The 13,297-nt window shown below is 35.6% G+C and overlaps 1 protein-coding gene across 3 annotated transcripts in view; it reads right to left on the bottom strand.

Moving 5' to 3' along the window:
* Window positions 1–4,242: 4,242 nt before the first annotated feature.
* KHDRBS2 (KH RNA binding domain containing, signal transduction associated 2) overlaps window positions 4,243–13,297 on the bottom strand; it is a 349,072-nt gene continuing 340,017 nt past the window's right edge. For all 3 annotated transcript variants that reach the window (XR_014953621.1, XR_013339757.2, XR_013339753.2), the window contains exon 12: window positions 4,243–5,215. The gene's annotated coding sequence lies outside the window, so the exon portion shown is untranslated. The remainder of the gene's footprint in view (window positions 5,216–13,297) is intronic.

Here is a 13,297-nt window from a genome sequence, read left to right on the forward strand (position 1 = left end):
AGTGCCTGTAGGAGCACAGTATAGCAACCACTGTTCATTGTTAGCACTGGAGGATGAAAAAGCTGGTAACTTCATCCAGAATTTACGTAGATGCATGTAAATGAGAAGGTATTTCCTTGGGATCAGATGTAATACAGAAGTGAAAAATCAATGGGGAGAATTTCAGACTCTTGCTTGGTGGTGTTTAGAGCCTCCCATTATCTTACAACCTTGGTGTTTTGAGAGCTGATATTATCTTATAACCTTGTTGTTCCTAATGAAAGAACATTCTTCCTCAGGTACATTGATACAGACAAACCTTGGGCTTTTTACATATTTTTTCAGGGCTTTAAGATTTATTTTGCCTGATTTAATTTATCACTTTTCTAGGTTTTTTTCTCACTTTTATCCATATACTGACAAGCCCATATGCACTAAATACCATGTTTTTTTCCATACATGTGAGATTATAACTGTTGTCTTTTTTTTATCCAGCCTTCCTACTTTTTATTTACTTCCTTTGTTTTTTTGTCCTTCCTTCCCTCCTACCTGCCTGTCTTTCTTTCTTCACTTTGGAAAAAGGCAGTAATGAGTTCCAATAATATCTCTATACTTTGTTTACTGCTGCTAATTGCAATCAAATTTATCACCCTCTTTTAACTTGTACTTGTTACCATTTAAACATTCTCAAACCCTAGTCACATTACTGATTTACTTGTCTACAGAGCTAAAAAAAATATAAATGGATAATTAACCTACAAACAGTACAGGTTTCTATACACCAAAGTAAAATTAGTTTTAATTGCAGATTTGGAAAAGATAGGCTGAGGTGACAGAAGAAACTGCATTTAATGCAACTGTATTTACAGCAGAGTGAATGATGTATAAATACAAAATTGATATGTTCAATAGTCACTGCCTTCAGCTCATTTAATAGAATTACTAAGAAACAAAAATTCCTATAAATTGAATCCTGATATTTAATGTGTCTATTGATTTCCATCAGAAATGTTTAAATACTTTAGGACACTGATTAGTTAGCAAAGCCTCATCTTATGTTTGAGAGTGAGACAAATAATAGGCCCTTCATACAAGAGCATAAATTGAAGCACAGAGTAAAAGTGCCTACCAGAACTTCACAGAATTACAGTTGTATCTAAAATAAACTAAAATTGAGAAAATCTTGGGTGGAACTGGAGCTCTGTGTGGGTCGTGTGTAGCTTCTCTTCTAGAACAGCATTTGGTCTGATCCCCTTTTGTCTTCTTCTACCTCAAGCCAAAGCTCTCAGGCTCTTATGGCCAGCATCAGTTGGCAGGCTTTGCTGTTCCTGAGGCATGTCTAGCCCTCTTTGCAGAGGTATCACTTCCAGAGAGATGCCATGTTAATGTGCATGCTCACTGAAATTTCAGGCAAATAGAATGTCAGGACCTGACTGTGTTCCTGGGAAATATGTGCAAAACTAAGAATGGTTTAAGTGAAGGATGAGCTGAGCCCAGCATCCCAAGCCAGCAGAGTTTGCAAGGAAGTCTCTGTGCAGATTCAATCAGTGGCCTCTCTGCCAAGGCTGTCAACAAAGGTGCCAATTAGTGCCAGTTGTGATGATGATTTTTGTGATGCCAGCACCTGTCCACTATGAACTGGACTGTGACCACCCTCATATTTTCCATTAGATGCTGAGCAGCTGTCAGGTGGTAGTAGAGCTGAATGATGTATTAGGTTCTGTGCAAATCAGCAAGTCAGACAGGCTGTATTGTCTCTAAAATGCCTTTCATGTCAAATTATTTTAATTTCTCTTTAATAATGCAACTGACTTTGTTCCTTTGACTTTAGTCTGTTTTGTAGCTCATGGATTATTATTCATATAATACCAAGTAACATTGTGTGACAAAACAAAACAAATTCAAATGCAAGTGTAACAAGAATTTGCGCTGCAGGCACAAAAATCACACTTGCAAAAAAGTATTTACACAGCCTTTTAGTGGCAATAAATTCTGTAATTGTAAACTTATCTGACTTTGGCACAACATCATCTTGATAAACAAAGACCTGTACAGAGATGTGTTTGCAGTGGACATGTACAGTTTTTAATGTATGCAGACTTTAATACTGTTTACCAGTTCAGTTTGGAGAACAAAAGCAGCTTTTTATATGCAGATGCACACCAGGTTTGCATGCGCACATGTGCTGAGATCCTTACAAGGAGACCATTGCTCCTAGGGGAGCTAGTGTCTCTCACAGCCATTGTCCCAGACAGGCACAGGCCTGCACTGATATGCTGTGCACACAAAATGTGCTGTGCACACAGCATGACCTCAGCTCTGTGCTGTGCTCTGCACATCCTCTGCCCGCAGGACAAGCTTGGCTGGCTGACTGTAATGAAGTAGCCTGTGGGCAGCTGCCACTGGGTCACATCAACTCCTTGCCTTTATCTAAAGCAGCAGCAACAAATTCCCATGTGTGTATCCTTTTTACTTTGACTGTGAAAATGATTAATGGAATTATTTTGTTTTAGGAAAACTTTACAGGAACTCAAAAGACTGAAATATTGGGTCACCTTTACATGAATAGGATCTGCACAGGATACTGAACCTGCAAGGAGGCTCACTGAGTAGTGCATAACTTGGGCTTCCCAGCACTTGAATGGATGCAAGACAATCTGTGCTAACCTTTTTTCTTTCTTCTACAATAAATTGTTATTTTTCTTCTTTCTTCTTTTCTTCTTTATTTTCTTTCTTCTACAATAAATGTTATTTTAAACCATATTTCACAGAGTCTGAGCATCCTTGTAGTGGGATTACAATGAAGCAGCAATTCCTGGCACAAAATCCTATTTCTGGGAATGTGTGTGCTGCACACAGCCTGTTGTGCTTTGATGTGTCTCTTTTTGTGATTTTGCTTCAATATGACACCTTTCCATCAGCTTAATGTTTTTTGTTTGTTAATTTTGTCCTGCTGTAAATTTATACAATGTACCTCACAGAGGATTATATGATCCTTGTACTTGGAGATGTTATAATGGGTTCATGGGCACAACATTTTATGCAAAACTCATATTCACCATCCCACTGAAGAAAGTCTTCATGGAAATGCCCAAACCCCAAACATTATTTATTGGAAATAATTAATAAAAGGAGGTGTCTTTTCAAGTTCAAGCTTTTGAATTGGTTCATAACAGGCACTTGATTATTTCGGTAGTTTTTCAAGAAAGAATTACTGTAATTGTCTAGTGAAAAAAAATCCATTTTATAGAAAAAATAAATAAGGCTGCACAATGTATTCAAGGTGTTCTCCATATTAAATACTGTGTGACACAGCAACAACATTTTGCACAATCATAAGAACTAAAACCTGTATAACAAAACCTAGTTCCTTCATCTGATACATTGGACTTACTTTCTAAGAAATCTTGCAGGTATTTGTGTGACTGCACATTGAGTCTTCCCTCAAAACCCTGGAGTCTCTATTAAGTCATGCCCTATACATGATCTTTTAAAAGATGTGTACAACTGCATATATTTTATTTTTTTCATAGCAAAAGGATATATGGTCAGAGTTCATAGTAATTATAAAATTATAAAATATAAAAATTCACAGATTTATATTGTGAATAATAATTAGGAACTGAAAAAATAGTTCTATATATTATTTTCTATATGTGGCATATTGGATGGGTGATACTTTTGGTTAGGAAAAAATAAAGAGCTATTTGTAGTAATTTCAGTTTCAAGGACTATTAGGTTAATAACAAGGAACTTGACAAAAGTTGTATCTAGTGGATTTTTTCTAGGCAGACAGAAAACATTAATTTCTGTAGGTACTTATGAAATGAACACCCATTAGGGTGTTTGTTTTGCAAATCCTTTGAAGTTCTGAAATAGATTGCACATGCCAATGCATTGAAAAGCTATTCTACTTTATAGTTGCAAAACAAAGGATGAAAAATACATTTACAATCTCCAGTGGAAAATAAAATCACTTAAAAAAGAAAATAGAAAAAAAGAAAACCCAACAAGTATAAATATACATACTTATACATTTACTCCAGATACTGAAAACATATTTTGGATTTGGTTGTTTTGTCTCTCTTGACCAAAGCAGAATGGCTGTTCTCTGCAAGATGCTGCATGTAATATACCACAGAGAAGTATTTCTTCAAGATGGGTGAGAAAAAGAGGTTCAGCATAATTTCTGATTGTAAGCTTGTGCAAACCCATGTAGGTCTACTTCAGTCAGTAATACTTCAAGACTTTTTATCTTTGGAATTATATAAAATGTTTGCTTTAATAATTATTAATATCTTTAAAATCAAACTTGTTACATTTGTGGGTAATACCACATGTATCATATCTCATGAGGACTGCATATAAGTAAATAATACAAGGGCATGCTACTTATTTTTTTCATTTTTAAGCACAGCACTTATTAATTTGCCATAATAACATTTTACATGAGGACCCTGATGCTGTATTTTAGTAAGAAAATACAACATCCAGTTCCAGAAGGCTTTTTCCCCCATAACCAAAAGGAAGAGTCTTTATGCAGATAATGATTTAAAGTAGGAAGTTCTGATGGTTCTTATATTAAAACAGCCTATTGGATATATTGCAAATTCCTTTGCGTTCAAAGAGTTCCATACCTTCAGAGACTCCGCAAAGCAGGACATGTGCAATGTGTTGTGTGTTGGGATTCATTATCTCTGTTCTTAAGTTTTTCAAAGAAGAGCTGGAAAATCTGTATTTTCAGCAGTGCTGATGCAGCACATTATTTGTTGCAGTTCAATATATTATGCAGCAAAACTCAGTGTACAGTGCACCTTCTGTTATCATATCTTCCCATGTTTAAGACTAGAAAATAATAATGGAAAATGGGACATATAAGAAGGAAAGTGTGTTGTAAAGGAATTTAAATAAATAGCATGCATGCTGGCTTTCTGCTTGGCTTAGGTTTTTGAAATCTAGACAGAATCCACAGTTGGAACATTAAAGCAGAAAGAGATTTATTCTCTGTAGTTCCATCACCTTGTTACAATCTTTGTCATAGAAAAGGAAGCAAGAGCCTTGTGCCATTTTCAGTTCTTGTTTAATATCTTCTTCACAGGAAAATGCTGCCAGGATATTAAACTCATCTGTTATTTTGGATAATAAGGATGTAATGTACCATTCTGACCTTTCCAAATAGTGTGTTTCAAATTACTGTTCATTAGATTTTTTTTTTCTTGATTAAAGTCTCACTAACCTGTAGAAACAGAATGAAATAAGATCTAGTCAAGACATAGCATATCAAGCATGATCATAACAAAAGCACACATATGTATAGCTCAAGGACTATAACAGATAATAACATTTTGTTGTGCTATATGATTGCTCTGTTCATTCATAACAAAGAAGTTAAAATTATATTTGTTTAAGTTTTTCACATGCTAATTCAGAGTTGCAAGCTGAAGAACTTTTATTTGGTTCAAAGTTTAATTATTAGTATAAGAAATATTCTATTTCTGGTATCCTGTAGAAAAGTTTCAGAGATTAAGTCATAAGAGAACTGAATTATAATCTGCAAATGGAAATGTAATTAAATGATAAAATATATATGACTGAGGGCCAGATTCTGTTAACCGTACTGATTTTTTATTTAGATTCAGAAGTAGATATTAAGGGCAGAAGAAATGATGCATTATTGTCTAGTCTAACCTCCTGCGTGGTTCCAAAATGTTATCTATCAGCCTCTGTAGCTTCTGAATGATATGTTTCATATCTTTCTAAGACACCCAGATGGCTCTAATGGTTGAAAGCTCTCATTCTTAATTTGGTGATGGGGGAACAGACTGGAAGTCCTGGCTCCAGCTAATTACACATTCCTTCCTCCTAAATTAGAGGGCTCTTTACTGTCAGGAATACTTTTTGCCTGTAGGTACCTGAAGGGTGTAGTCAAGTTAATTCTCAGTATTTTCTTGACTGAATTATTAGCTAAGAATTTATTTAGTATTTCACTCTTGGTATATTTTCCTGTATTTTTTTTTAATTTTTGGACTTATTTTCTGTACCTATTTTTGACTTTCCATACCTTTTTCAACAAGCCATAAAGGTACATGGCTTTCCAGTCAATTTGACAAATGTGAAAAAAAAGGCCAATTTTTGAATACTATTTACCGATTTACTCTTCCAAAGATTACATTTGTCATCAAATAACATCCCATTCATAGTTCATATCCAACTTACATTTATAACAACTCCGTGTCCTTCTTAAAATCATTATTTTTCTGAATAACTCAGGATCAAAACATACTTAAACCAAAATAAATTATTAATTTAAACAACAACAAAAAAAAAATAGATGCAAGCTGTCCCTTTGTATACAATTAAAAATAAGTCAATACACTACTCCCTTGTGTTGACAGTTTAATTATTTTATCTGTAAGTGTCCATATTAATGGGACTTTAAACTGGAAGTTTAACACTTTAAGCTTGTTTCTACTTTCATTTTAACAGTGAAGTTGTTTTGCCTCCACTTTAACCTCTGCTGAGGAGAACTTGGGACTAATGCTACAGAATTACAGACACAGTGGTGATGAAATAACTGCTAATGGTGCCCCTGAGAGAGAATAACTCAGTGTTGGTGAGGATGTTATGAATGCCTCCTGAGGGACTGCACTATCTGTCAGAGCAATTGCTTAGCTGTTGTTTACCTTTTCTGTCTGTGTGGATCAGTAAGCATTTTAAAAAGCACTGGGTAAGAATCTATTAGCACTTATGAAACCACAAGACAAAATAAGAAAAAAAAATTGTTGTAGCAAGGAAATTGCCCAGTCTGGGCAGCGAATTTCTTTTAAGTGGTGTGTCTCATAGTGACAAGTATTAAGAGATGAACATGGGGATGCAATGACTGGCAAAAATTCACATGATTCTCTGTAGGAAAATCAGGTAAGTATCATCCAGAGGAGCAACAGCCTGAAGTTCCATGTATAACTTTTCCTCAGATACATTTTTTTTCTGAGCCTGAAGATCAATATTAAGGAAAAGAACATTTCCCTAGAAAAGAAGCTGCACTCCAGGATGAGTTATAGCTGCAGGTTATACCTGTTGCTTTCTGCTACAATGCTGGATTCCGGGAGAAGGCAAGTCATCAGTCAGGAAGGGTTTATGATGAATAGATGCAGTATTAACTATTTTCTCACTTTCATTCATAGACAGCTCAATATCAAAAGGAAGTAGCAAAGCCAAAACAATTTAAGATCCTTTCAGAGATCTAGGATCCCTATGGATGCACATGTGGTTAGCCAGGCACACACAAAGTGACCACAATGTGAATTTACAACTTTTCTAGTGTCTACATATTTGAACTAATGGTGTGGCACATCAGCATCAGCATCTGCCTGTAGTTGTCTTCGAAGACATTCTTACTGGGGACACTAAAGACTAGATGTATGAACTAATTTCCATAATCTAACCTCAAGTGACTACAGGAATCATGAGAACTTCCTGCTGAATCCAAAGATTCCTTGGAGGAAACATTTCTCCTCCTTGTGCAACTGCAATCCTTGGCATGCTTTCCTAGCAGGGCAGTACATGGAAAGAAGACTGGAACTCCACAGTGCTACACATGGCTTTTGCCTGTCTATGTGTGGTAATCCAAATCTGTTTCAGGATTGTGAATATTTTGGTTTGGGCTGTTATAAAACCAGCCACCCATACAATAGGACCATAAGGCTCTTCCTCTTCTCAGGCTGAGATTGCTGCCACTCACCTTATTCAAAGTGCAGAACTAACAAATACATTTTATTGACAGCAGGATCAGGCACTTTCCTTTTTCATCCCAACATTAAGCCTACACAAACTTTGGCATCATTGATTTTATGTTTTGTTTCCTTGGGACTCTGAAAAAAGGGCCCAGAGAATAACAAATATAAAAACATCATTTAAATTGAGGAGGGAGAAAAAGTGAAGTCTAATTGAACAAGTGTGTAAAATAAACATGTTATTTTGACAGCATTAACTAGTGACAGCTTGATTTTCAGAATGTTCTATCTTTTACTTTGAAAAATAAAATTGGTAGTAAACCTAGTTTTCTTGACAGGCCCTTGAAGAAAGGGTAAAGATTTTATGTGACAGAAGATCTCATTGTGTTTGTGAAACATTTTTTGTGTCCCCAAATATTTAACCAGTAAGTCAAACCCATGATAACTAATTTAATTTTATCAATGGATTGTAACATTAAGGTTTTTCGTATTTTTTTTCCCTTCTGGTTTCTTTTCTGCTTTTTAAAGTTTTGGATTTTTTGAAAAGTTGTACAATTTTCTCAAAAATTAAGTAGCTGAGTCTCGTCTCTTAAGATATTAACTATATATGTATCTCATAGGAATCAGTTTTTCTGGTAATTGGATAGATGTCTGGTAAAATAATTCTCTTATGAAAAGGGAAACAGGTGAATATTGACAATAGGCTTCAGGACACGTTTTTATACTGCAAAGAATTTTGGATTTGTTATAACAGAATAGGAATGAAGACAAACCCTTCATGTTTGCGTAGACAAGAAGTAATTATTTTGATAATTTTGAAGTCATATGAAAATTCTAATGCACAGACCTAAAATTCAATATGCAACATTGTTTGAAAGCCTTCCATTTTTCTCACAGAGTATAATGAAGTCTACTGTCCAGAAATTAATAATATGAAAATACAACTTGAAAGAACTTATTGAAACAATTAAAATTGCACTTAGGGGTATTTTACTAATTTTATTTTTTATTGTTTTGTAGCAGTTTCAAGGCATCAAACTTTTTTTATGTGGACAATTCCAGTCTTCCCTGAAACATACTTAGGATTTACTTCCCAGCCAAATAGATTTGTGAAGTCCAAAAAGAAAAATATGAGTGTACACTGAGTACGTGTCACAAGTTTGTGAAAAGCTAGGCAGAATTCAGAGGAAATGTGACTGCTTCCCTATCATCTTGCCAAAGACAACAGCTGGTGAGTGCCTCAATTTCCAGAGAGGTGCTGGTTCCGAGATGTCTCTGACAGATCCAATGAGGATTTACTGATCCACTCCCCTCAGGAGCAGAGGCTGCAGGAAACTCCCACACCAGGTAGGCTGACCAGGAGCACTTACTTCTGTCATCTCTGCTACAGACCTGCAAAAGCTCCAACAACTTTTGGAGACTCTGGTCTCCAAAAGGCTGGAAGCAGTGGCTGGAATGTGGCTTGGGAAGAGCAAGACTGAAATCCATGAAACCCCAGCTTGATCGTGGCACGTCCTACTGGGATCCATAGAGCCTAAAACCACAGAACCAACCAGAAATTCTAGGATCGTTGCTTGTACCCCTGGTTCTCAGCACCAACACCTGCAATTTCATTCTCATTCTCCTCCAACTTTTCAGAGCTTTTCAATAGCTGTGTATTTAATCTCTTAAAGAAAAAAAAAAAAAACAAAAAAAACCCAAACACTATCCAAAAATAAATTGCTTTGGAAAATATTTTCAAATTTAATTCCCCTCTGCATTCCAATTAAAGCAGTTTGCTCATTATTATAGCTTTAGTTTGTACAATGGAATATTCTGAACATATTCATTCTATATTACATTTATATGCACTGTACATAAGACAGACAGCAATTCCAGGTCTGTTAAATGTTTTCACTTAACACTTACTGAACACAGTCTCTGGTGCAGTGGGATGCTAAAACTCTCAATGTGTAAAAGCAAATAGATTTCAATGATGGTTCTCACAACCTTGTATTTTATATTTCCTCAAGTTCTTACGGTGTCAGATCAATATACTCTTCTAAAGGGGTGAAATAAATATCCTTTTATTTATCTGATTAAGGGTATCAAATCTCAGTTGCTTCATACTGCATCACGTGTACCATTGAACTAAAGGCTTGATTTCAAATCTTCTGAAGTCACTGAGCATCACTGAGGGTTTGTGCTCACCTGAATTTAATCACCACTGTCCTTTGTGGTCACTATACCAAAAAGTCAGTGCATTTCCAGTCCTGAATAAAGAATGCTGGTTATGCACACAACACTGAAAGTGAAAAAATATGTACCAGGTCAACAATAAAGAATGAACCTTTCAATTTTTTGTTAATCCAAACATTTGTGTTTCTGATTTAGGGATTATGGTTCAGCAGATGCCAACTGTTTACATTTCAGGAAAGGTCCCTCTGGTATGTATGAAGGGCTTGTACTGAAATGAGTCTGCTTGATCTCTATAAATATTTGGAGGTAGTGTGTTACTTTAATAGAATTAATAAAAATAGTGGAGATTTTTATTGGTACATAGACTATATTCCACAGAACATCTTTGAACTGACTTGATGTAGCCCATTTATTGAACTGTCTCCTATACTCTCATATTTAGCACACCATAATTTTAGAGACGGGTCTTACCACCTATGATGAGACCCACTGAGGTGAACAGAATGTCTCACTGTAGTAAGACATGACTTTTCTTTATATTTTACTTTCTTTGTCTGTCTGACATTAGAACTTGCTTACAGGTATCAATTCCTGATCAGAGTACTGGGAGACCAAGAGGTATCTCAAACTGCAATACACAAATTGTAAAGGCTAATGATTTAATGACATCTTTTATAGCTTATGGTAAGTCTTTTGCAGTTTTAGTAAAAAGCTTAAATGAGTTCTCATGTTTATTTTTCACAGTTATTACATTTATCACTCTTAGCTATCCTTTGCTTGGATAAGGATCATTCAAATCTTTTAAATTATATTATTTTTTTTGTTGCATTGCCCTTCACTCTCCTTTTGCCCTTGACAAAATCAGTCATGCTGTCCCTTTTTCCAGTTCTCACAGAGAACTATTTGTGCCACACAATTTCCACGTGATGGAAATACCTGCCCTTTTGTTAACAGGACAGACACATGCAGGATTCTATGAGGCACCTGTACTTCTGAAGCATGTACATTGTGTTCTCCAAGTGAATTATTTGCTACTGTAATGTTACCGTTACCTCATTCTTCCAGCTGAATCCACAGATACTGGGATGAGCTGAATGATTTTCAACAGTTCAAAAATATTTACCAACTAAGTGGTTTTTACTCAAAAGTAAATGGTAATGCTAAACTTAACACAATATTACAGAAAATATTTCTGGGATATAGGGCAAGTAGAAATTCTAAGAAAGAGATCTGGAGCACAAGAACAGCAGATACACAACAAACATAGAGAACACAGATGACATTTTTTTATTTAATTCAGGATAATTTTTTCCATGTTGTCATTATATGGTACATTAGAAAAGCCTGCAAAAGTCTCACAGTCCTTGCATCCTCTTCTGAGGTTCTCTGCAGAGCTAATTCTTCCTGATCTAATCGACAAACACAGTACCCAAATATCCAAAATATTTGCCATTCAAGTACCAATTAAACAACCAGTCATTACAAAAAATCTTGCTCTCTATGTCAATATTGTCATACCTTAAATATCTCTTTGGACTAGGGTCGATTGGGTGCAGTTAAAAAACTGGATGAGATTATGATAAAAAGCAATAGGAATAATTGGAAAGCCATAATAAAAGGCATTCCACTACTTGGTATTCATATAAATATTGATGCTGAATGTACTTTAATTAGAATATAAGAATATGACTCAAAGTGAGATGTCAAAATAGCAAGTGCATAAAAATATAAGTAGGATAGAACTGAAAAGATAAGACATCTCAGACATTATGTTAAAATGGGCCACCGAGAAATACACCGATATGCAACATGCATTTTGACAAATTGTAGAAAGATTTACTTCAGAACTCTGGATAGTAATTTTTATTCCTTGATTTTAAATTCGTTTGATTTATAGAAAATATCTAGAAGCCATTGTGTCCATCCCTAAAAGAAACACCTGCTTGATGTGTAACTGATGTCCAAGAAACAATAAACAGTTGAATGGGACCTGCAATTACAATATCAGATTGATTTATAGCCCAATAGCCTGCTTTAATCTGCACCTAAAATACTTGAAAAATTCTAGTGGCTAAACTGTCAGTGCTCCCTGTAAATGAAAATTTTATTATTAATTTCATTTAGAAACAAGCAAAGGCAGAAGAGCCCAGAGAAAAACAACTTTTTTAAAAGATGCCAAATGAGCTTGAACAAATCACTATGCCTAATTCCTAGTAAGCACTGAACTGAAATGCTTCTAATGCATTTCATAAATATGTGTTTATGTGCAATGAGAATAACCATAATTCTGGTGAGAACATTATTCCCGTATCCCTCAATAAGAATAAACATGGCAAACCCCACTTAAGTCTTCTAGAGGAACCCTTATGTTGAATTCTGTTCTGTACATTTAACACAGATAAAACTTCTAGGGCAATGTGACATCTTATTAAAAAAAAATAAACACGTTGTAAATTCTTCCCCTTTGAGACAAAAATGAGACTCAGATTCCTGAGCCTGGGGATGAACTTTCTCTGTTGGCAGTTATTCCTGCTGGGTAACCTGTCACTAGGTTTGTAACCTTGGCTTAGGTGTAGCACTGATTATCCAACAGGCCATCTCTTTCTGGGTCCATACCACAATCTGAAAGAGGTCCTCTGTTTATGAATGTAACTGCTGATTTCACCAACCCCCCATGCCCAAGTGGAAGATAATTATATAGCCTGCTGCCAACACATGCAGCCTTTATCTGTACTCCATTTACTGAGAGATGAGGGTGCTTCATACTGATAATTTTAGTTTTTAACCCATAGAAAAGTATGATTCCAACCTGTGTTATTTCTTATTTATGTAAACACTGATAATTTGTTGTCTGTTTTAGTACTATGGAAAATGATGCATGCATTGCTAGCCTTTTCTTGATTATTGCTTAAAAGGAAACAAATAAGCCAAACTCTGGGTTCACTTATAATGCTTTAACTTCATGGAAATTTGCTGTTAAAACTATAGAGTGCAAAATCTGTTGCCCTGGCAAGGAAACTTCCTATACCAACATCCAGCTTTCTGCTCATGTCTGGGCACAGGAGGTTTCAGGAGCTGCTCCAAGTCATCCTTTTAAATCTGCGTTGTCACCTGATCTTGAAGCACCTTGTAGTCCTTGGGTCTTTATGGGTAATTTCTATGCAAGCACTGTTGTGTAAGCACAATATCCTTGTTCCTTGCCTAAATTTCAGTTCTCCCTGCTAGGCAGCCTCCAAGGAACACAGCTTTTTATTCTTCAGAGAAAAAAATGTATTCCATCTTGCTTTGTGTTCCCAACTTCCATCTTGAGATTCCAGCCTTTCTAACTTTGTGCATTTATCTAGTGACTAAGAGGATCAAGTTGCTCGTACTGAGGAACTGCTGCCCTAACTGAAGTCTTTGAACTT

Source organism: Lonchura striata, chromosome 3 (genome assembly GCF_050655825.1).
Source record: "Lonchura striata isolate lonStrDom1 chromosome 3, ASM5065582v1, whole genome shotgun sequence".
In the NCBI taxonomy this organism is placed as follows: Eukaryota; Metazoa; Chordata; class Aves; order Passeriformes; family Estrildidae; genus Lonchura; species Lonchura striata.